Raw genomic sequence first — 22,426 nt, 5'->3', positions numbered from 1 at the left:
TCCCCAAAGCCTCCCTGCCAACTCGATATCTACACCTCTCTCAGGGGGCCATCTGTGCTCAGCTACCCCAGATAAGTGAGAGGAATGTGGGGCAGCCATGCTGTGATGTGAGGGGCTTGCCTGGAGCTTAGATCCTGGAGGCAGGGGCTCCACCCGGACTTTAAACATAATGGCAGAAAGGAGGGAGAGGGGTTTAGGAGGGCGTGGCAGACAGCAGGAGGCTTTTGGAGAGGTTGGATGCAGGTGGTGTGTGTGTGTGTGTGTGTGTGTGCGTGTGTGTTGGACTGGGGACTAATACAGTCTCACAGAATGTGTGAAATAAGCACCCGCTCTGAAATGCAAATTTTTGTTGCAGACACAGATTTCATAAAGATCATGTTCCACAAGCATTACCTGAATATTTCACGCTTTGTCTTATTAGAGGCATCTGTTCTACAGTTGTGTTAAGAAAGTAACTTTTCTTTAGGATATAATCCTTAAGATATAATATGTAACATTTCTGCATTAAAATGCCTAAAAACCACTAGACCTTCGTGAGGAATTACAAGCATTTTGTCCTTATATTTTCCCAAATGTTTCCAACAATGTTCAGAGAAATACCTTTTTTTGCCTCGCTGTTCGGGTGTGTTTCATTCGTTCACAGTCGCCACAACTTCCAGAGAGAATCAGAGAATGAGAAAGGAAGACAGCGAACGTGGCTAAACATAACGTAAATAACACGTATAACATTACCTGGACGGCAACCTCTTTTCCCTGAGTCACATAGATAGTTTTTATCAGAAGTACTGGTTGAAGACAAACCACGCCACACGTCTATAGTTGAGTTTTGATTGAGAGACCTCTAGTGGTAGAAATGATATACTGTGCATTTACGAGCCATAGCTCAATAATTTTGAAATGTTTAAGAAATAACTTTTTCTTAAATTTATGTTTCACATATATGTAAAAAATGAGACATGCTCTTATATAAGTCATTTCCGTGTGTCGGGGCCTAATTACACTAACAAGTGCAAATCAATTGAATTTGCCAGGACAAGTTAAGGCACACGTTAGTTAATGACATTCGTAGGATGTTATGTTGTATGCGTTTAGCATGTCAAGCAATCACAAATGATTTACAGTGAATGACTCTTTACTCTAAATGCTGCACTTGAAACCTAAAAAAGGTTTATTGCGCTATATTAATTGCACTAGTTTGGCAAATTCTTCCAGTGTAGAAACCTCTATTTATTTGACAATCTGGAATTATAACACACTGCAAAAACTCAAAACTTGTGTCAGAATATCTCATCACACTTACTAATGTAAGACACAATCACCTAACATGTAACATCTCAGTGTGACTTGTTTTTAGACATAATATTTTATTTGAAGAAATCAAGTGAACAACTTTTTAATTCATTCTTGATGTGTTTTTTCCAATGCAGTTGAAGACTGAATTTGTCTGTTGTTGTTATTTAATCATGCAAGATCAAATGTTGGTTCGGAAATCCAATGGCAAGCTGAGGACTCTGTAACTTCCACTGATCGGACACTATAGTGAATGTGTGCATTATTTTCAGGTTCACTGCATGTCTCCTTTTCTTTATTTGCCTGCTAGCTTTGATATGTAGTACTTGGATGTGCACACATACACGCAGTAACGCAGGTTGGGTATAGACATGCTTCAACACCTACAGCTGGCCTCTGTGTGTTTATCTTATAATACTGATTGTTAGGCACAACAGGTCACCACTGCATGGAATCAGCACTTGATGGCCACCTCAGTGGTTTCTCATGCTAATGATTGCAGTGCAGTGCAGACAACACTGGAATTAATGAGGGGATATACCTAAAAAATGAACTTGCGTGACCATTAAAGTCTGAGGTAGTGTAGACACTAGTACTGTAGACAGTATGAGACAACAACTTGACAAAAGGGAAAGTAGCTACTGTAGGTTTGTATATAAATAACCTTTATTTCAATAGGGTAGTGAGACCCAGCCAAAACAGGGAAAAAATACCAGCATGAAGGAAATAATGACAACAACATCCAATCAAATCACAGTAGCAGCAGCATAACGATACATTTTATAATACACTGCATGTGAAGGTGAAGTGTTGGTACAGTTTTTAGGTTTATAGCATATGCTGTATTTGCATCTGTCTGATGTCCTCCCTTCTGTAAAACATGCACTGATGTCTGTTTCAGTTTGGCAGAAGTTATGTATAATGCAAATAACTAAACTGATATGCATAGTCAAACAACAAAGGCAACGGACAAAGTCAAACAAGAAAAAAAGACAACACAAGACATGCACGGGTAAAGAGAGTTTAGAACAAGTGCAAGAATGCGTGTAAACAAAGATGAGACATGACAGTGAGGTATGGTATTTTAAACTGACAGTAAACACTAGAGGCTCCACGTGAAACACTGGAAACACTGCTCTTCACTGGTGGCTCCCGACAGTCCAGTCACTTGTTGAGGAGGTGAATTTGAATCTGTGTTTGAAGATGCTGAGGGATTCTGCAGGAGTCCTGTTGAAGCTCCACTCCAGGGGTGCAAAATGATGCATGTTTCTGTCTGTTCTGCCCAAATAGGGTCTTCTTATTTGCAAATGACTCTTTATTTTAAGCTCACGAGTAGAAGCCAGCTGCCTTTTGAAAGTGTTGATGAATGAATTGGACTGACTCATAGAGGTATGATGTAAAACAATGGAAGGCATCCATCCTCTTGAGCTTTATCTTCAAAAAGTCAGATTTGTGAAGTGAATATATTGAATAAAAACATTCTTTATTTTTAAAATGGACCCTGACTTGGCCAACACTAAACCCTGTGTCTAGTTTTAAGAATTAATTGGGTGAGGTGACACAAATAAAGTGTTTTTATGTTTAATGGACATCACACACTATAATGAGATTGTTTGCACCTTTGTATACACATAACTGTGTGTCCTCCACCAATTTAAGGCCCCAGATCAATATACAGCTAGTCAGTCCAGGCTCGTGCCTTAATGAAACAGTGAAACTGTTTAACTGTGATTTACAGCAGCCTATTAAGGAGGAATGTAGGAGACAACTGGGATAGCTAAAAGTGAACTGAAAAAGAAAGGAAGAAGAGAACATGTTTGAGTGTTATTTGTATAGCTGATCTTTGAATCACATCATTGTGTAACTTATAACAGTGACAGCACTAAAAATAGGTGCAATATGGGGCAAGAAACCCAAATGGTCAGACAGTGTGACCTGTTTATTTTGTCTTCCTGTTTTGTTGTTTACAACCTGAAAAAATGCTCTTACATTTTGTCTTTGTTTCCCCAACGCTGTTTTTAATGATGTTGCCTCAACATTTACATTTGTGAGTTAATGTGCCAATAGAACGGATGGCCAAGATATAAATAATATGATCCAAGCTGTTGGATTATATTTGTCCAAACCATAGTTTTTCTTTAAAAACTGGTTTAACAGGGACCTTGAACATGGCAGCTTGTTGGTGAGAAAAATCACTGATTGGCTGTTCTGGTAAGCAGATCAGTGCATGAAAAGAGAAATGGAAAAAGAAAGGGAAAGCCCTGTGAATCTGTCACTGTAGTATCTAAGATTTTACCCATTCAGTGTGGTTACTCCCTATTTTTCTCGCCCACCTCTGCACCCGTGCACCAGGGCTTTATTAGCCACTGTGGTGTCAAGAAATGCTGCCTAATCATAAGCATTTATGGCAGCAGCTTGTTCGCACGTGCGTCCTATTCTTGTGAACACAATTTCTCAGGAATGACTTTAGATGATTTCTTGAAATTTGGCACAAGCATCCACTTTTTGGCGGTCAAAGGTCACCGTGATGTCACATTTTTGACCATATAGGATAAAATGATAAAGTAATAACATTTTATATCCTCGAGGTCAAAGGTCAATTTCACTGTGTCGTCATAACACTTTCTGGCCATTATTCAACTTTTTTGGTCAGATACTGAATTGATGACACTAATCTTGGATGCCCACCTTCAAAGTGCTGCGGGGTTCAACGTGTGTGAAGCATCTGTGTTGTAGAATTCGTCGTTGCTCCGTGTGATGAAGCTCTGTCAGTCCTCTGTACTCCGCTGTAAAAAATAGCCTCTGAGTGACGACAGCATGTTTCTCACTGGAAATTTGATACATTGAAAACTTCCATTTGACGAGAACTACGTTTGATACCTTTAATTAAAGTCCTCACTCCATATTTCAAAGGAGTCTGGACTGGCATGGATGTACACTGCAACTTGACACTGTAGTTAAATCATGAATGTATCATAAGGTTGAAAGTGAAACCTGTTTGAGGACACAAAAGCTTGTTGAAATATATTATGTTGAAACGATGCAGAGCGCTGTTTGTTGACCTCCGCTGTCTATATGATTGACAGACAGTCTCAGAAGCAAACAAACACCTTTTCTTTCAGTGAGTCAGTGTGAGGCAGACAGGTGTTCCCAACTTGCTACCATGCATCACACATCAGTCAGTCAGTCAGCTGGCCATCAGGTCATCCAACCAGTCAATCAGTGTTTCATCTGTTCACCCAGTGAGTTCATGATTCAGCCAACCAAGCAGCCAGCCAGCCAGCCAGCCAGCCAGCCAGCCTGGCAGAGAGCAGCAGAGGAGAGCATAAATAAAACATACTGTACAAGTGAAGGCTTTAGAAGTATCGAGCTCTTCAACTCCTCTGGGCACCAGACAACTCTTTATTTTCTCGCTCCTCTCATTTTTTCTTCTTTCAGACAACTTACTCTCACTGCATTAGTTTATCTTTGCTCCTGTATCTCTCTGGCTCCATATTCCAAAACTTACAGTATATAACGTGTCTTTGCAGGTTTGAAATCAGAGGGCATCATTTTTGTTTTTGAATCCGTTGAATCACGTTAAAGGAACAGTTCATCCAATAATGAAAGTTCAGTCATCATCTCCTCCCCCCAAGTTTTGTCGTCCACGAAACATTTCTGGAGCTTCACAGCATTCTCCTAAACAACTGACGTAGCTGGAGACTTGTAAAAAACAAGCTGCTCAGCTAAAAGTGAATAACGTCTTCTGCAATCAATGTAGTTTGAGGGGCTTCCAGAGACTTTGATTATGCTGATGTGTCACAATTTGCTAATTTATTAAGTTGATATAGAGATCTTTACTTTGACTTATGAAGTGACGCCTAATTAATGTGATTAATCAAATGATCAGCTGTGATAGAGGGGTGAATCTTTTGTCTCTCTTCAGCAAACGTGAAGAATGAGCATCGGTACAGTCTTTGACCTCACATTAGATGAATAAAAGTGTTGTTTTGTTTCAACGTGAGAATAAATGAGTTGGATGAAGGCAGAGGCATCAGAGACTGCAGTGCAGTGATTTGGACTGTTTTCAACGTGTGAGTGAAGAAGTGGAGCCCTGTAAGATGGCACAGTTAAAAAGACTTAAAAAGAACAAGCCATGACATTTGTTGTATTTTTACATTTTAAATCAAGTCTCCAGCTACTTCAGTTGTTCAATGCTGCGACGCTGTTTTACTGTAGAGCTCCAGAAATGTGTTGTGGACTATGAAACTTCACCTGCCCGTCAGCATGGAGGGAGGAGAGGATGACTGGATTTACATTTCGGGGTGAATTTATACATGACAACTTATTACATCAGTTCAGCAACTCAAACTTCTGTCACAACATATTTTACAATCCAGATCATGGACTGGAAACAACCACTTTCCACTTGAGGTTCACTGGGTTCATTGTTACATCTCTATTTAATTACCCCCTTCAGTGGAAAACGCCGTCTCTTGTCCCTGTGCCTGTTTCACACACACTTCCTGCTGGCTTCCTCTCTGGGCTGAGCCGTTAAAAAACACGGGCTGTGCTGCCCTACATATGTGCCCCGGCACAAGGTGCAGTATAGTGTGGCCACTATAGCAACTTATGAGTTATAGCCCTGCAAGAGAGCTCGGGGCTGGAACACACTCAAAGGAAGGGGAGGGGAGGGGTGTCTTCCGTCGGTGGTGTACTATCGGAGGTGACACAGCACTGTGTTTGTGTGAGAGTGTGCAAGTAGAAGGTGTAACATTGCCCTGTGGACCTCATGCGTCTGTCCTCCTGTTCCCATGTCCTATAGGACGGTGCTGATTGATTTGAGAAAGCTAATGAACAGGTGGAAACATCTCCTCCACCCTCAGCTCACAGTAAATCTACTTTACTGTTTTAGACAGTGATTGCCTGTACCTCCTGTCAGAGCTGTGTTAAAGTTTTTTTTTATGATTAATGGTTTATTGTTTACACAATGGACAAAACATAGACAAACATTTAAATAACCGTTCACATAGAGCACCAAAATAAGGTGGAAACATGAATAAATACATCCAAGACACAGATAAATATGGACGATTAAAAAATAAAGTAAGGAAAGGAAAGGAAATCATTTTGTCAGTCTTCTACGGCTATTTTTATAAACTGGTATTACTATCAGGTGCTTGATATATAAGAGTGGTACTGTCCCCATTTCAAGTGATCCTACTCCACGTTATCGAGCAGCTGATATGATAATTGTTCAACAGCTTCAGGACAGTCTGGCTCCAATCAGTGAGTGGTGTAGTCTAATCAAGTAATGCAGAGGGCTCATCCTTTATAAACAGACTGCGAGAGAAAGCCATATCTTGGCTGATCTTTTTTTTTAATCAGTGATATATATAGCAGACCGAAACCTCTGAATTTTTGGGAAACTCCACACTCAAAGCATGCGTATTAAAGTACCATTGGTGTCGAGACACCTCCAGTACTCTGGACCAAACCCACCCTATGCAGCTGAGATGGAGTCCATTATATTCTATATATAATACATTATATTCTATTTAAAATTTTCAATCGGATCAATCTTGTTCGCAGTTACCTTGACTTTTTTTTCCCCCATTCCTAAGAGTTCTTCCCAATTGTGCCTGTGTAAAAGTTACCTTTAAGTCAGTTTCCCATGTCGATTCAAGGGACAGGGAAGTGGCTATTTTAATCTGAGGCTGTAAAAGATCACAGAGTCCAGAAGCTTCATGACCAGGTCCCAAAATGTTTCAGATTCACTTTAGATTGTCAGCGCCAGATGGGCCCATTTAGGGAGGGCCAAAAGTTTGTACCAGTGTACTACAGTGTCTTAACTTATAAAATTTGATTGCATGGAAAACCAAATTCCTGTCTAAGTGCCTCAGTGACACCTGTGAAACCCTTTTTGAAACCAAGACTTCCAGGTAAAGGGTGATTTATCCATTTGGAGCCTGGGATTTAGCCAGATCCCGGCAGACCAGAGAAGATAGGGATTTGAAGATCTCAGCTTTTCTTCTCCAGAACCCACTGATAAGGCACAAAATGGGATGTGACCGATATATGATGATCTATCAAGAGGGGTGAAACAGCTGTTGTAAAGTCTTGAAGTCCAATTCAAGTCTCAAGTCAGTGAAATGTGACTTGTTTTTCTGGTCCACCAGTGCATGGTATGAAAATTACAGTAGCACAATGGCCAAAGACACCAAATAACCAATCAAAGTATCTGAACGTGTCAAATAGTTCAATGAAGACGCTCAGACAGAAGGTATGCTTGTGCTGATATGAGCACATCTCTCACATCCCACATTAAGGCCTGGATCAGTGTGGATCCTGAATGTGACCATCATTTCAGCAAAAGCTCTAATAATGATGCTGCGTAAGGGATCAGACTTAAACTGCTTCACTTGTGAAAAATATTAGCATGAGGGTAAGTCGAACTTAACTAGCAGCTCTCGTCAGCACTCAGCTGATCTTAATTTAAAGTTCAGTTTCAATAGTTAGATCACACTTTGAGGATTATGACGCACATAAAGGCATAATAAACACAGCTGTGTTTATAAGATGCACGTACCAGTGACAGGTGTAATACACTCATTTCAAGCAGTCTTTTCAGTGGTAAAGCTCATTTATCATCACGCTGTAGGAGCATTTACACAAAACACATTTCGTTGGATATTTTTATCAATAATTAGTCACGCAGCAGGCGGTCGCCCCCCTGACACCTTGTTTGAAGCATAAAGAAGACGTGGCTTAAAGAAACTGACTATCTCTAACAATTATTAGGTCACAATAGACAAGTGCACATATAAATATCAACGTATGAATAATAATCCTAAATATTTAACAAAAATGAAAAGGAGCTGTAAATAACTACAAGTGGGAACTATTACATAATAAATGATTGTGCGTCACTGTCATTTTCACAGCTGCAGGGAGGAAAATAGGCGACATGCCGGATATGAAGAGGGGAAACTATTAAGCTACTCATTTATGTGTATTGACTTATTCATTTTATAATGAAAGGCTAATTCCTTTCATCTGAATTTAGAGTTTTCTGCACTTAATTCTGCTGCCAGCAGCTGCAGATGAAAGTGTGCATTAGTTTGTTTTATTAATTATTCATGACACTTTCATTCATGCTGGTTTGGCAGAGCTCCTGAAGGCAGAACTACACAAAATATTGCACCTTTTTCAGGTCTCGTTGGATTTTTGCCTTCAAGTCAAGTCTTTGGGCATTCGAGTCTCAACTGAGTCCAAATCGAGTCACAAGTCAGAACATTCAAGTCTACAGCTCTGCCTACTACCTAGCCTGTCACTTTGTGCCTGGCACAATGTAAAAATGTTAGCTTGCGTGATATCACAGCAAACGTTTGAGGGTGAACAGCTATGTTTGTTAGACGCTGAAGTACTGCATAAAAAAGCCTAGCTACTAGCGAAAAATGAAAGATACTTGCTACGCCATTCTAAGTTCCTCATGACGTTCTTAGTTCTCAAAGGAACATCAGCATTGATTTACTTTAATACTACTACTGTATATTAGCTAAATATCACAATAGTAGTCATTTACTTTATGTGATATTTTGGTGTACACCTGTTATAACTGAAATCCTATTTTGTTAGCTTATGGGGGGAAAAAAATGCCAGACACCAAGATCACAAATATCAAACATGAAAAATGTTGTGAGCTGTCCAGAAAAAGCCACCAAAACAGCTGGTTTCAAGCACTTAGCTAGCTAGCAAGAGGTTGCTACAGGTGCTAAGATGTAGTTAGCTGAACTACCTGTGATCCTACACAGTAGATGTGGAGCAACCTTAGGATTCATTTGGAGTCATGTGTCATTATACGTGACGATGTTAGGCTAAGATTCCCTCTACCGTAGCTCTACCTTCAGACCTAAGTTAAGGTCTTCAGCTGCTGGATGTGAGGAGTTCTCCCTTTGCTTTTGGTGTTGAGGTAGCCTGGCATATGGTGGGTTTATCTTGGCTGCTGGAGACAAACGTTGAGCTGGTGCTGTGAGACTGAACTAAACAGTATGCCCAAAACAAAGTGCTAAAAGAGGCTAATAGGCTCAGTATAGCTGCAGAGTTGGCTGACATATGTCTCTGTGTTCAGAGCTGAGCAAAGCATCACACTTACGAGTGATTTCATTTCATTTGTTGTACTGTGTATTGAAAAAGTATTGATTATTGACAATTCAAGCAATTTACATTCCAGGTAACTGTGTGATACTTACTTTACCACTTATTTGTGTGTATCTATGTTGTTGGAGTGAGGACCATCATCATTCTCTGACACAGTTAACATACCATAGTGTCCTGTGAAGGTGAAAGCACTATGTAAAATAGGAAGATGGGGGCGAGGAAACTTGATGATGTAACTGGGTGGTAAAGCAGACAGAAGAGTTCTGAAACAACAACTGAGCGACATCACCTGACTCCTCTCCTCTGTTCTTAACGCCATCACCATCCAGGACTGAAGTGGACCACACTGGACTCGGCAGACAGCATTGAGGAGGAGGAGGGGGGAAAGAAAAACATTTGACACGGTAATGAAAATACCAAATTATTAATTATCGCACTGTAGGCGTTCGTGACCCTCACTTAAAAAAGAAAAAAAAAACCTTTGTTGCTGGATTGCCATGCAGAAATTTGGAAAAATGAATGACACACACACACACACACACACACACACACACTTACACACACACACACACACACACAAAGACAGAGAGAGAGAGGGAGAGAGAGAGAGAGAGTGTCGGACAAAAGGTGAGCACGGTTTGCCAATCTTACCCCTTCCATTCATCTATCCCTCCCTTCATCACCCCCCTCCACCGTCCCCTCTGTCCGCTCTGTCATTCTCTCTGTCCCCTCTGTGCTCCTGCCTTTGTCTGGGTTCGGCCAGAGTCTGGCGGACCCAGACAAAAGAATGCTGCCTGTCATGGAGAAAGAGCAAAGGTCTTGGCTCTCTGGAGGGAGGTGGGGGGGTGGAAGGGTGGAGCGGTGGCCGGGTGTCAGGGTTGGAAAGGCATTGTCAAAGCTGTGGCCATCCATTGTTGTTTCTGGGCTCGCTCCTGATCCGACGCCTACCTCGCCCATCTCTTCTGTCTCCGATTTCCTTCTCTGTCCACCTTTTCCCCAGGCCTCTGTGTTTTTCCCCGGAGCGAGGGATGGGAACGCAGAAGAAGGGAAATGCGACAGATGTCTGGCATGAAGCTTGTTTGCCCGTTTAGCGCCGTGGCCGCTTCAAGCTTGGTGGCGTTCGGCACTGTCTGCTCCTCCTCTTTTGGCGCTGGTTGTTAATACCCCAGGGGAGGTGCTCATGCCTCCAGTGAGGGTGCAAACTCTGGAGCAGTTCAGGGTTGTTGCCCCGGTCCTTTCTTACAATCTCCTCCACCTTTTCATCCACCTGCTGGTACATAAACTAGCATAAAGGGCATGATGAAGTCTTTCTACAGTGTGTTTCTTTGTTTTTGAGTTTGTGCCATTTTGGTGAAAGTAACTTGGTACATTTACTCAAGTACAGTACTTCAGTGAAATATTGAGGTACTTGTAATTAATTAGATTGTTTTTGTTTTCACTTGTTATTTCTACACATTTTTAAGGAAGTATTGTAGTTTTTACTTCACTACTACTGATTTGACATTTAACATGATAATCTGATAAAATACAACACAATCAAATCAGTGGTTCCAAATCGTTTATATTAATAATCATAGTAATATACAGTATGATGTACATGGGCCATTTTCCTGCAGAACGAGTACTTCCGATATCTTAGGAACATTTTGTTGCTGATGCTTCTTCGCTTTTACTCAAGTAATGTTCTGAATGCAGGATTTCTGTTTTAGAAATACTGGATCATACACACCTGAGAATTGAATGACCATAGTCTCCGACCAAACTCTGTTAAGTGTTTTGAGTATTTAAAGAAAAACCAAAAAAATTTAAAAAAAAGATTTATGTAACTGTTCTTCTTCTCTATAAATTATATCTCTAAAGTTTGAAAGAACTCTAGGTCCACTCACTAGCTTTTTTTGGATCATAATTTTTCAAATTTCAGATTTTTAAACAATATTTATATTATATGTTTATGTGCCTGTATGTTACTAATTGTTCTGGTGCCAGTCGTGTGTTTTGGTGCACATACTAAAAGTAAAGCAAATTTCTACCTTGATTTTTTTTTTGTCTAAAACTCATTTTTTTTCTTTAAAAATATCAGAATAAGTCAAGTAAGTAAGTAAACCTGCCAAATTTCCAGAGATATTAACACTAACACTTGTACTGATTTTTTTCTTTGACAAGGCCACAGCTACATTCCACTGTCCAGCTGTCAGTGTTGCGTTTGTGCAATCATTTTCTGATTTGAACAGTTTGGGGAAATCCTGGTCAAATGACAGTCAGCTGTATGACTCAGCCGCTTCCTCATCTGACTGGAGACACAACCAGAGTTGACACCTGATGTCAAACTGTAGTTGATGTGCTCTATGTTTGAATGATTAGTAGAATATTGAAGCTGAAGCTCTTACCATACATTGATGATATTCAGAAATGAAACGCCTGCTGTGCCAGGACTGAGGAAGCAAACACATGGAATAGAGGCCAAAGGGTTCAGATTTTAATCAAGTTAAAGAGTCTCACATCCCTAAACTTTAGTCTACTGTTGATGCTTCTGCATATTTTGCTCCTTTGCGACGAGTGTTGCTATGCAGCAGTCTCGGGACAAATTGATTATTCAGTCCGGAGCCCAGACAGCCAATTGTCTCCTGCTCTGCTTTGATTCGCTGAAATGTCATTCTGACTGATGCCAGCGGTGATAATTTCCTCAATGGCATAGTAAACACTAAATATTTACTGAGTCTAGTCACCGGCTAGATCTGATTTAAATGGTAATATTTGTATCAAAGTGGTCTGGAAAATAACTGGCCGGCACAGCGTGGAATACAAATGGAAAAACCTTTTCTGTGTGATCTAGTTTCTTCATCTCATCTGGATGTGTCTGGAAGAAAGCCTGCTTCCTGCAGCTTTAAACCGAGAGGACTGTTGGTTTTAAGTGCCACTTTTATGACTTACTTTAATTACTGTATTGTCCCAAGTTAACACGCCTGACAAAATTACACATTTTTCCAATTATAACCACAATGAGCAATTTAAGAGAGATACCAAATATCCCATTTTCATTTAATACTAAAGGTTATATGGTATAAATACAGACTGAGGTGATTTTCATAGACTTCTAAATGTGTCGGAGTGTCTGTGTGTCAGCAGTGTGTGCACACTGCCACACTGTAGTTTCTCTGTTGTACCAGCAGATGGGGAAAGGAAACATCTTTATAGATGAATGAAAGTATGTGCAGGAGTGTAGTAGGAGATGATTGCAGGGCTCACAGCCTGCGCTGTGACCGCTCTCTGGTTTGCTGTTGTTTGATAAGTCAAAACTTTTTGTTGGTGTGGTCGTCATCAAAATTAAGGATTTTTGAAAGTTTAAAAGTGCATTAGTTCTTTTAATTTATCAGTTTCTGTAATTCGGCTGCTGTTGCAGGTAAATTATTAATGTTTTCAGTAAAGAAAAAGTAGAAAACGAATACATCATTTGATTTTGTGGTGACCTGTAAAACACTGACATATTCTTATTAAATTATTGTTATGTAAAACTTCATGCTAATTACTTTGTGCAAACAGAGTTTCTCTACAAAAGATTCTTTCATTCTTTTTAAAGTCAAGAAATGTTTTTTTCTTGTTGACTTTTACATTTATTTCTCATTATTAGGTACATTTTAATACAATATAAATTAATTAAAATCTTTAAAAACACAATCATGGAAATTATATTTGATAAAATATCAAATTACAGCAAGTTTGCAAGCTTCTTTCTGAAAGATTAAAGAAAAGTCAGACTCTAAAATTCCGAAGTTGCATGTTATTTGATATGAAATCAACTTGCTCAAACACAACATCGTAATTATGAGCAATGAGCAAATGTTCATAATTAAATCACTTTGTTGATTGTTATCTGATTTTAATCTTGTAGTAATTCTCGGGTTAATCTCAGGAGGCAAAGGAGCACTCCAAATTCCTGTTCTTTATCCTTTTATTTTAAAGCTCCACACTCCAAATGCCCTCTAATAACAACTTGTAGATGTATTAATCATATTATCATATTTATATATCAAAAGCTTATAAATGACATACATTATTAATGCAGGTGTAATTGCACCAGAGTGATAACACTTTAGAATTTCTGCTTTAATCCTCTGATTTCTAGGACGGACGCAGCACGCGGCTCTCCGCCGCCGTAGGTGGACGAAGTTTAAGGTTGATTTAAGTGGCGTCGGATGGAGGGGGGTGGGGGTGAGGGGGGGGTGTAGGCAATGAGGGGAGTTTGGAATCAAGTTACCCCGGTGCTTTAGAAACGCACTCCAGCTACAGGATAAGCGACACACACACACACACACACACACACACACACACACACACACACACACACACACACACACACAAACGTTCCCTGAAAGGAGTGTCTCTGGGAGATGATTTCCTTCCCTGCGCGTCGTCCCCCTCGTACCCCCCCACTCCTGGGCCCCGGCCCCCCTCCTCTCTGCTACGCAGTGTAAACACAGTGTTCCAGAGGAATGTTGGACTCTCTGACCTCCACTGCAGTTCACTCGGTTCAGCCTGGCCGCGCTGTGCTCCAGCATCAGCAGCAGCAGCAGAAGCCCCCCACCTCCCCTAACCGTCTCCCCCCAGCTCCCCCTCCAGAGCCCCTTCACTCCACTCTCTCTATTTCCCCCCGCCTTGCCTCTGCTCCTTCTCCTCGTCTCGCCTCTCCTCCTCTTCTTCTTCCTCCTCCTTTTTTTCTTACCCCCTTTTTTCTTTCCTGTCCTTGTCCCTCACCACCACCACCGCGACCACCACCCCCAGCCTCTTTTTTCTTCCCCTTGTTCTCTCCTTTCTCTCCTTTCTCCTCACTTCTTTCTTTCTTTCTCTCCTCATACCCACTTGTCATTTACCTCGCAGTCATTTCACAGCGCGGTGGTGGATTGCGTCTCTTTTCTGTTTTCTGTATGTCTGGTTCACTTCACTTGCTTGATTGACACATCAGAATCCAAACTGACATGATTTGGACTGAAAACCTGCAGCAGTAGTGAAACCACTGGCTACAGGCATGGCAACATGTAGTGGGTGTCCTAGTATCATATTCTTCATGCAAACGTGCAAAATGCACGCATGTTTCTTGTGTGCTGGATATACACGCACACCTTGCTCAGACGCCATTGTGTGCAGAGCCTCGCACATGCACAGCCCACCTCTGCACACTGAGCCCACCCTCCCTCCCCACTTACTCTCCTACTCCAACCCCACCCCCTACCCCCCCACCTCAGCCCACAGTGGACTGCGGTTCCTAGAAACAGGATACCAAGAGCCAGAGGCTTTAGTGTCTCTTTTAGTGTCTCTGCGCCGCGAGGTGTCTGAGGGAACAGAAAGCAAAGGGTTACAAGTGCATCTGGCCGCTCGTCGGTTTGATTACTGAGGTGACAAGATGGCCAGAGCAGACATGTGCTGCCTGCAGTTCTCCCTGACTGTGGTGTTTTCAGTGTGCCGAGGTTCAGGGGGTTTAATTGCCGCAGGATAGAGCGGATTATAAATACATGCAGCCGGTCATCGCAGGTCGAGCTGAAGAGACTGTTTGTGTATTTGTAATAGATGCTGCTAGTGCTGCAGGGGCTACACGAGGGCAGACGCATCCCAGCCGGCAAATCAGCCGGCCAGTTTTATAGCCAGTCAGCCAGTCTGTCAGGCTGCCAGCTAACCTGAGCAGCAGGGTCAGCAGCCAGCCAGCAGAAAAACACAGATAGCATGAATATAGATAGATCAGAGGAGAGAGCATGTGTGTGTGTGTGTGTGTGTGTGTGTGTGTGTGTGAGGCATGGGGTCTCTATCAGGTCATGGCGGGCGCACGTTCTTGCATTAATATTGGAATGGTCAGTTTTACATCCTTCCATTAGACTCTGTAACTTTGAGAACACACACACAGCAAGGTGTGGACCAGTGTGCCTCAGTGCAAGCAGTGCCAGCACGAGTCTACACATCCTTTACTTAAGTAATTTAACAGTGCCAGACTGTTAAAATACTCAGTTACAAGCACAATTCCTGCCTTCAAACTTTTACTTCAGTAAAAATACAGAATTATTAAGTATTTTTCATGTAATACATAATATATTTTATCATCAGATTATTATTGCTCAGGTTTTACATGTAAGCGTATTTTAATGTAGCTCAACCGATTGGGAAGAATAACCACTGAAAAAATAACTTTTTTTATCTGAAATGTAACAAGGAGCTGTAGCTAATATCTACTTCTGAAATGTAGGAGACTGGAAGGTAGCATCAAATAGAAATACTAAAGCGAAGTACGAACACTTCCAAATTCATCCAAATTAAAATGCTCTCCTCCCGAACACCATGCTTCATCAAGAAAAGCAGGACTAACGTACTTTAAATCATTTAAAATCATCCAGTCTCTGCTCTTGAACGTATACTGCAGGAAGTGAGACGGTATGTTTGTCAAAGGAAGAGGCAGATTGAGAGAGGCTGCCCCTGAAGATGGGCACTTTAAACCCAAGAGGGTAAAGTGAGGAACTACACTTATATTTGTTCTCACATTTCAAAGGGAATGTATTTTACTGTAGAACAACTGAAAGTTAATGAATAGATGCGTTAGGTCAAAAATACATTGACTGTGATGTTGGTCAGGGTTATCCTCGCACTAAAAGCAGTTTGAGCCATTTTTGGGTCAGCCTACGTAGCTCATCACAATCCTGGGCTATCTCGACCTGCTACTAATAGCTTGTTTTGACCCATAATTAGTGCAGTCGTTCATATTACTGTTGTGGTCTGCTCAAACAGGTTATTTGGATCTACTCTAAGACATTACAGGTTTTACCTTCAAGATGTAGCAAAACAATATATGTAAGATATTCAAAGCTGCAAATACACATTAACAATCAGTAACATATAGTGACATGTGAGGAGCCAGAGTAGATTATAACACTTACCAAGCTTTTCATATTTAAGAAAATAACCCAGCAGCAATACGAAAAATAATGCGAACACTGGGTCCAAACAGCCCTGTGTCTTTGGTAGTTTCAATGGATTCTGGTAAAGTTATTGCATTGGTGTTATATATATTGATATTGATATAGATATTTGTGCACACAGTGACTTATAATGTGCATAAATATGAATAGATGGAAGACATTGAAAAATCAGGTGGGAAGGATAGAGTTGTGTTGCTTTTTATTTTATAAAATAGTGCCAACTCAAGTACAAGATACTCAAACCTGATACTGATCGATGTGTGAAGAGGAAAGACTTGAGATGCTAAAAAAAAAAAAAAAAACTAAGAATATTTTAAGATGTCAAATTTGGAATTTCCAATTATTCCCAGAATCTCTATTAGACTCTTTTGTATCAAAAAAAAAAGCCGTTGTAGTTTTACATAGTATTTTATTTTTTTTAAAATGATATCGTTTTAATGCTCAATGCACTGTGAGAACACAAACTCAAGTGATTACAAAACCTGAATGGTTATCAAAGCTCATCAACACAGATTCTAGGGTCTGTATTGTAGGACCGCACGCCTGGTCCTGTTTCTAATGTAAGGGGAGAATATGAGAAGTAACACATCTGATTTATTTGTAAAATCTCTCTCTGCCCAGTGTTGTTAAACTTTCCACCCTCCTCTTCTTCCTCATCCTCAGCCTGTCTGTCTGTCTGTCTGTCTGTCTGCTGGGCTTGTGGCTCTTCCTCCCAGCCTTCTCCTCAGCGAACTGAGACCATCCCTGCATTCGCCCCAGTTACTTTTATTTGCTTACATAAATTCCTGACACCGTGTAATCAACCAGCTCCTATATACAGTATGTAATCATGTATTAATTTGCCCTTTAGATTGTAATCCTCGTGCTGCAGCTGCGAGCACGGGAGGATGGTCAATTACTCAGGTGGCGTAATTGTTGCACACAGATAATGAAAACGATGGTGGTGGAGGAGCATGTGGTTGCTTGCTCATTACGCTGACAGGAAAGAGGAACTTGGCTGACCTCTGCTGGGCTCTGACAGGCAGTGTTGCAGATGTTGATCACAGTTAATGATTTAATCCAGGATGTATATGTATTCTCAAGGCTTCCTCTGGCTTCGATTAGCCACAGAATGGCTTTAGGGATCGTTGGAGAGGTGCTGCTGCATCCTGCTGTTGTCCAGCATCAGTCAGCAGCAGCAAACATGGAGTCATGTTTGTGATTAAACCACAGCGTTCTTAAAATGATCTCTATCACAAACCACAATGAAAATGCATTTTATTTTGACCATGAATGGAGAGATTTTTTGTTGCTGTGAATGTATAATTCAGTCATATAATGGTGAACTCTCCAGCAGAAGCAAAACAGTAGTGACGAGAGGTGGACGCTCTGATTTTGAAGATATATATTTTGCACATGTTCCTACTGTGATTTTGCATGTAACCCCATCATTGACCAGACACATAAGATTGAGAGCAGAATCCGAACCGAGAGACTTTTACTGAGAAGGGAAAGCAAGAGAGAGAGTAAGTGAGTGAGTGAGAGAGAGAGAGGGGGGGAAGCAGATGGCTGGAAATATAGCCTGCTAAATTATTCATCTAGGCTGGAGTCTGGAGATAGATAGATGGATGGGAGCTGGCATGGACACTTTTATTAGGATTCCAAGAGCTGTGAGGAGAGTGGTTCAAAACACTGTGATTGCCTTTTGAGACTAAGAAAAGTAATTGCATCAGGTCTGGGAACAGCTATTTGCTGGGGGAATTAAGTCCTGTATTAAATTAAACTGTGAAATAAGGATAGATATGTGCATATACCTAACTTGTGAAGGATAAAAAATAAGTTTCAGCCATCCATAGATTGGACTGTTTCAGCTGCAGTAATTTATTTCCCACAGCCAACGCCTGCAGAGTGTAAAAAATTAAGAAAAAAACAGAATGAAGATGCATCTTTTAAAAAACGCCTCTGGCTCTTAATTTGACCGATACTGACTCCATACGAGGTGATTCAGGAGGCAGAGTGTTGTCTGCAAAACGCTGGGAGCCCAAACGTCCCCGCTGCCCTCGACAGTTAGGGTTCCAGAACAAGTTGTCTTAACAGTGAGGTTGAATTAAAATGAAAAATGGTTAAGAGAGGAAACGACCCGGTTCATAAAAGAAGATTTGTTGTAGACGTATGTGGCAACCGTCTGCTCCGGGAAGTCCAGGGGTCCTTGAGTGGGTTTCAGGGTGTGTGAGCCCATGAGGAATGGATAAAGTTCACTACGATTCACCAAAATGTCTTCCTCTACAGATGATTTAAAGATGTGACTGTTCAGTTTGTAGGGATTTCCAGTCGGAAGACTGCTTTTAGACGTGTATCTAAAATATTTGCTTTCTCTGCCTTGAGATAGCCGCTGTTTGCTTTATTTCCCCCTCGGTTCAACATATAGAGAAAGTAAATATTCCTGCTCCATGTTCTATTTTTCCACTTAGCTCCGTGCATCATGTGCATCATATATGACTCGCACAGATTCATAGACACACACAGACACAGATGCACACACACTCCTGAGTGGAGGGCTCCGGGGAAATAGAGCAGAGAGGAAGCTACGTGCCTTCGCCAAGCAAGGGCTGTCTGGTGTCATGGCAACCGGTGCAGATTACCCCACCCTCCATCAGTCAGAGAGAGAGGAGAGGAGAGGAGAGGAGAGGAGAGGAGAGGAGAGGAGAGGAGAGAGGGATGTGCACACATACACAAAACTGAACTTATGGAGACACACGCTTACACATCATCCAAAATACTCTTATAGGTTTTTAAATGATTTGACAATCAAAGTAATCAGTTTAGAGTAAACTGGTGCTTGTCGGCTTTTAAAATGTTTTCTTTTCTGGATCTGCGGTGTTGTCTCCAGCCACAGCAAACGTAAAAACCTGAATCACCAGGCGAGCACAGGGAGACGGCAGGGGTAGAACGGAAGCAAGAAAGAAAATGTGTAGGGAGGGAGGGGAGTGGAAAGGCGAGCGATGATGAGAGTGGTGCAGGGAGAGGTTGAGATGTGTGGAGGGGCCATAAACATATAGTAGAGCTAAATACGTCTGGGGGATATACTGTTATTAAAAGCAGTAAGGTTATCCGACGAGCAGCTTTACTGTGGGGGTGGACAGTTTGCAACGTGCTAACGCGTTTTCACGCCGCCAGAGTCCTATTGAAGTGAATTTAGCGGGAGATATTGTTCTCTTAAGTGTGTGTATGTGTGTAGGTTAGTGGTGCAGCCTGAGAGGAGAGGAGGGATGCTGGGCAGGAGGAGAGCAGAGGCAGTGAGGCATGGACGAGCTGACAGCAGGAGAGGGGGAAGAGAAGGGGAAGAAGAGGAGAGGAGATCATATTAGAGTTTGCATGAGGGTAGAGCAGGGTAGTTTGAGAATTTTGTAGCAAAAAAAAGGGGTGTGGGAGAGATGGATGGCAGCAGCATGAGGAGAGGAGAAAAAAGAGAGGGAGGGAGGGAGGGAGGGAGAGATGGAAGGAGGAGGGGGGAGTCGAGGCCATTTGAGGATATCGCCTCCTAAATTGACTGCGGCACAGCCATCGTCCACAGTTACATCACAGCTGAGCTCAAACTCAGGATGAACCCCCCTCTCCCTCTCTCTCTCTCTCTCTCTCTCTGTCTCTTTGTCTCTCTCTCTCTCTCTCTCTCTGTCTCTTTGTCTCTCTCTCTCTCTGTCTCTCTGTCTGTCTTTCTCTCTCTCTCTGTCTCTTTGTCTCTCTGTATCTTTGTCTCTGCTGACCTTAGAGCACCTCAAAGCCAACTTCTAACCGTATGCCAATTAATCAGAGTAGACTGAGCGTGTGCGATGGGATGTATCATATTTTAATGGGTTACTCGGATTCAACCGAAATCCAGAGCAGCCGCTTTCTCATTCATCATTCGTTTTTGTGCTACAGTCATCGTCAGTAGCGGCAAAATGGTTGTAATCAGCCTCATTAAGGTTCTTATATACATTGTAAACAAGGCTCTGCTCAATTGAAAGGCTGCGTCCTCGACAGATAAGTCTGATAAGAAATCAATTAGCATCACTGGTATGACCATAGAGCACTGAGTTATCAACTACTGCACACAAAGTAACTCAGTGTTCAACACAATATCATCTCAGTGTCAGCAGGTCGGGGCTGAGTTCCAACAATATTCGTTTTTTTACAACATTTATTTGTGCAGTGCAATCTGACTAAATGACCTGCTCTTTTCCTGCTCCATGTATAGCTGCACTAAGTTACACTATGGGCTGAACATCAGTATTGACCGATTTTTACCTTGTTGACTGCTTTGGCCAATCTGCAAATAGAATATTCACTTATGTTTATCTGTTGTGTCACGCTCATTTTGTGCCGGCACATTCATGAGCTACTGACCGGTGACATCAGTTTGTAAGGCTACGTGCTGAGACATTCTTCTCATTGAGTACGTGGTTGTATAGCGAGCTGGAAAGGCTTTTGGAGCAGTTACTCTTCAAGAAAATAATCTTTTTCATGAGAAAGAAGGTTTAAAAGGTTGTTTCAGAAATTTAAAGTATGAACAAAATTGTGCTCTTTCAAAGTGTAATGAAGGGCTGAATGACTTTGAAACAGTTCAGTTATATTTGATGATGAAGGTTTCACTGTTTCCCTGACAGAACAGGGGGACACTTTAATAACCATCATTGATAATTAGTAAATGTATAATGTATTAAAAGTTAATAGTTATTTCTATACATGAACCATGTATTTATCATGGTTATTACAAAGTGTTACCAAAAAAACAACAACAAAAAAATCATCGAACATCGGCCTAATAGATATTTTAAACTTCAGTGTCAGCCTTGATTGTCACAATGTGTGCATCCCTGACTCACACAGGGCTGTCCAGCAGAACCACAGTCTGCAGCAGCTCTACAGGAGCAGTCGGGGGTTCAGAGCCCTGCTGAAGGGCACCTTGACGGCATATGTTAATATACGCTACTGTACCTTCATTGCTCATACTTGTATCTAATATGGGGCTCTGAGATCACTTAGCTTGCCTGTAACCTTGAAATAATTCCGCACGAAGCTTTGCTGCCTTTTAAGCGTTAGCTTGCTTTCCTGTCATTTGCAGGACATTTTGAATGCCTCGCCCTTCAGTTAGACAGCTCACTTTGTAGGGATGTCCTGATGTGACTTTCCGTCAAGATACCTCATCTCATCTTCCTGTACCTACTGTATCCCTGATCCAATACCAATGCTGTATTTAAAAAGAAAAACAATCTATATCTCTCTGTGTGGAACTCATTGGCATCATTTTTAAATGAGGTTATGTGAGACCAGAGTTTGCTGTGGCACTAAAAAACTGAGGTAGCAATCTCCATGACATGATGAATTCAAATGATTTCAAAATGACAATGACGAAAAAACATCATTTAATTGTAGCTCGGTCACAACTGACTCATACCTGATACGTGCAATAAGGTCAGTATCGGCCCTGATCCTGACCGAACAGACTGGATCAGCGTGTCTCACAGCAGACCGTTTTACCCCATTTGAACGAGCGATCAGTTTGTGTCTGGGTATCTTATGTAGACAAGGAAAAATCACGTTGATTTAGGTATAAATTCACTCAGACCGTCTTATCAGTCTACTGTACCCCTCTGTAAAAATAGTCTCCAAATGAAGTCAGCATGTTTAATGGTAGAAATGATTCACTGGAATCATGCATGTCAAAATAGCAACACATCGTCATACTAAAATAACTGAACTGGTTGCCAGTGACTCCCCACACGACACATGTCACTGTCTCCAAAACAACATGACTGTTGCAGTGGACCAGCGACAGGCGAACTGGACCGTCATTGTATGGTGGCAGTTTGGTTCAGGCACTAAAACTACTTGATTAGGTTTAGAAAATGATATTGGTTTGGGTTTTTATAGCTTCTTTACTCATGTAACAGAAATGTTACATACGTCACTGCAGTACTGTTATGTATGTGACGTGTCTTCAATAGTTTAGTGAGTTAAAGGGACTCACTGATGAATGTTTCTTCACACTGGATATGAACAGATGTCTCTTGATTAAAAGT

General features: G+C 41.4%; 1 long non-coding RNA gene across 2 annotated transcripts in view; it reads left to right on the top strand.

Annotated features, from left to right (window-relative positions):
* LOC311256104 overlaps positions 1-22,426 on the top strand; it is a 116,664-nt gene that overhangs the window by 22,116 nt on the left and 72,122 nt on the right. Inside the window, exon 2 of one of the 2 annotated variants that reach the window (XR_014622444.1) lies at positions 9,759-9,833. The exons of the other annotated variant lie outside the window; for it this stretch is intronic. This is a non-coding gene — a long non-coding RNA (uncharacterized lncRNA). The remainder of the gene's footprint in view (positions 1-9,758; positions 9,834-22,426) is intronic. 2 annotated transcript variants of the gene reach the window in all.

This window comes from Pagrus pagrus (genome assembly GCF_965226575.1).
Source record: "Pagrus pagrus genome assembly, chromosome: 4".
NCBI classification, from domain to species: Eukaryota; Metazoa; Chordata; class Actinopteri; order Spariformes; family Sparidae; genus Pagrus; species Pagrus pagrus.
This window is presented reverse-complemented; position numbering and strand designations above follow the sequence as displayed.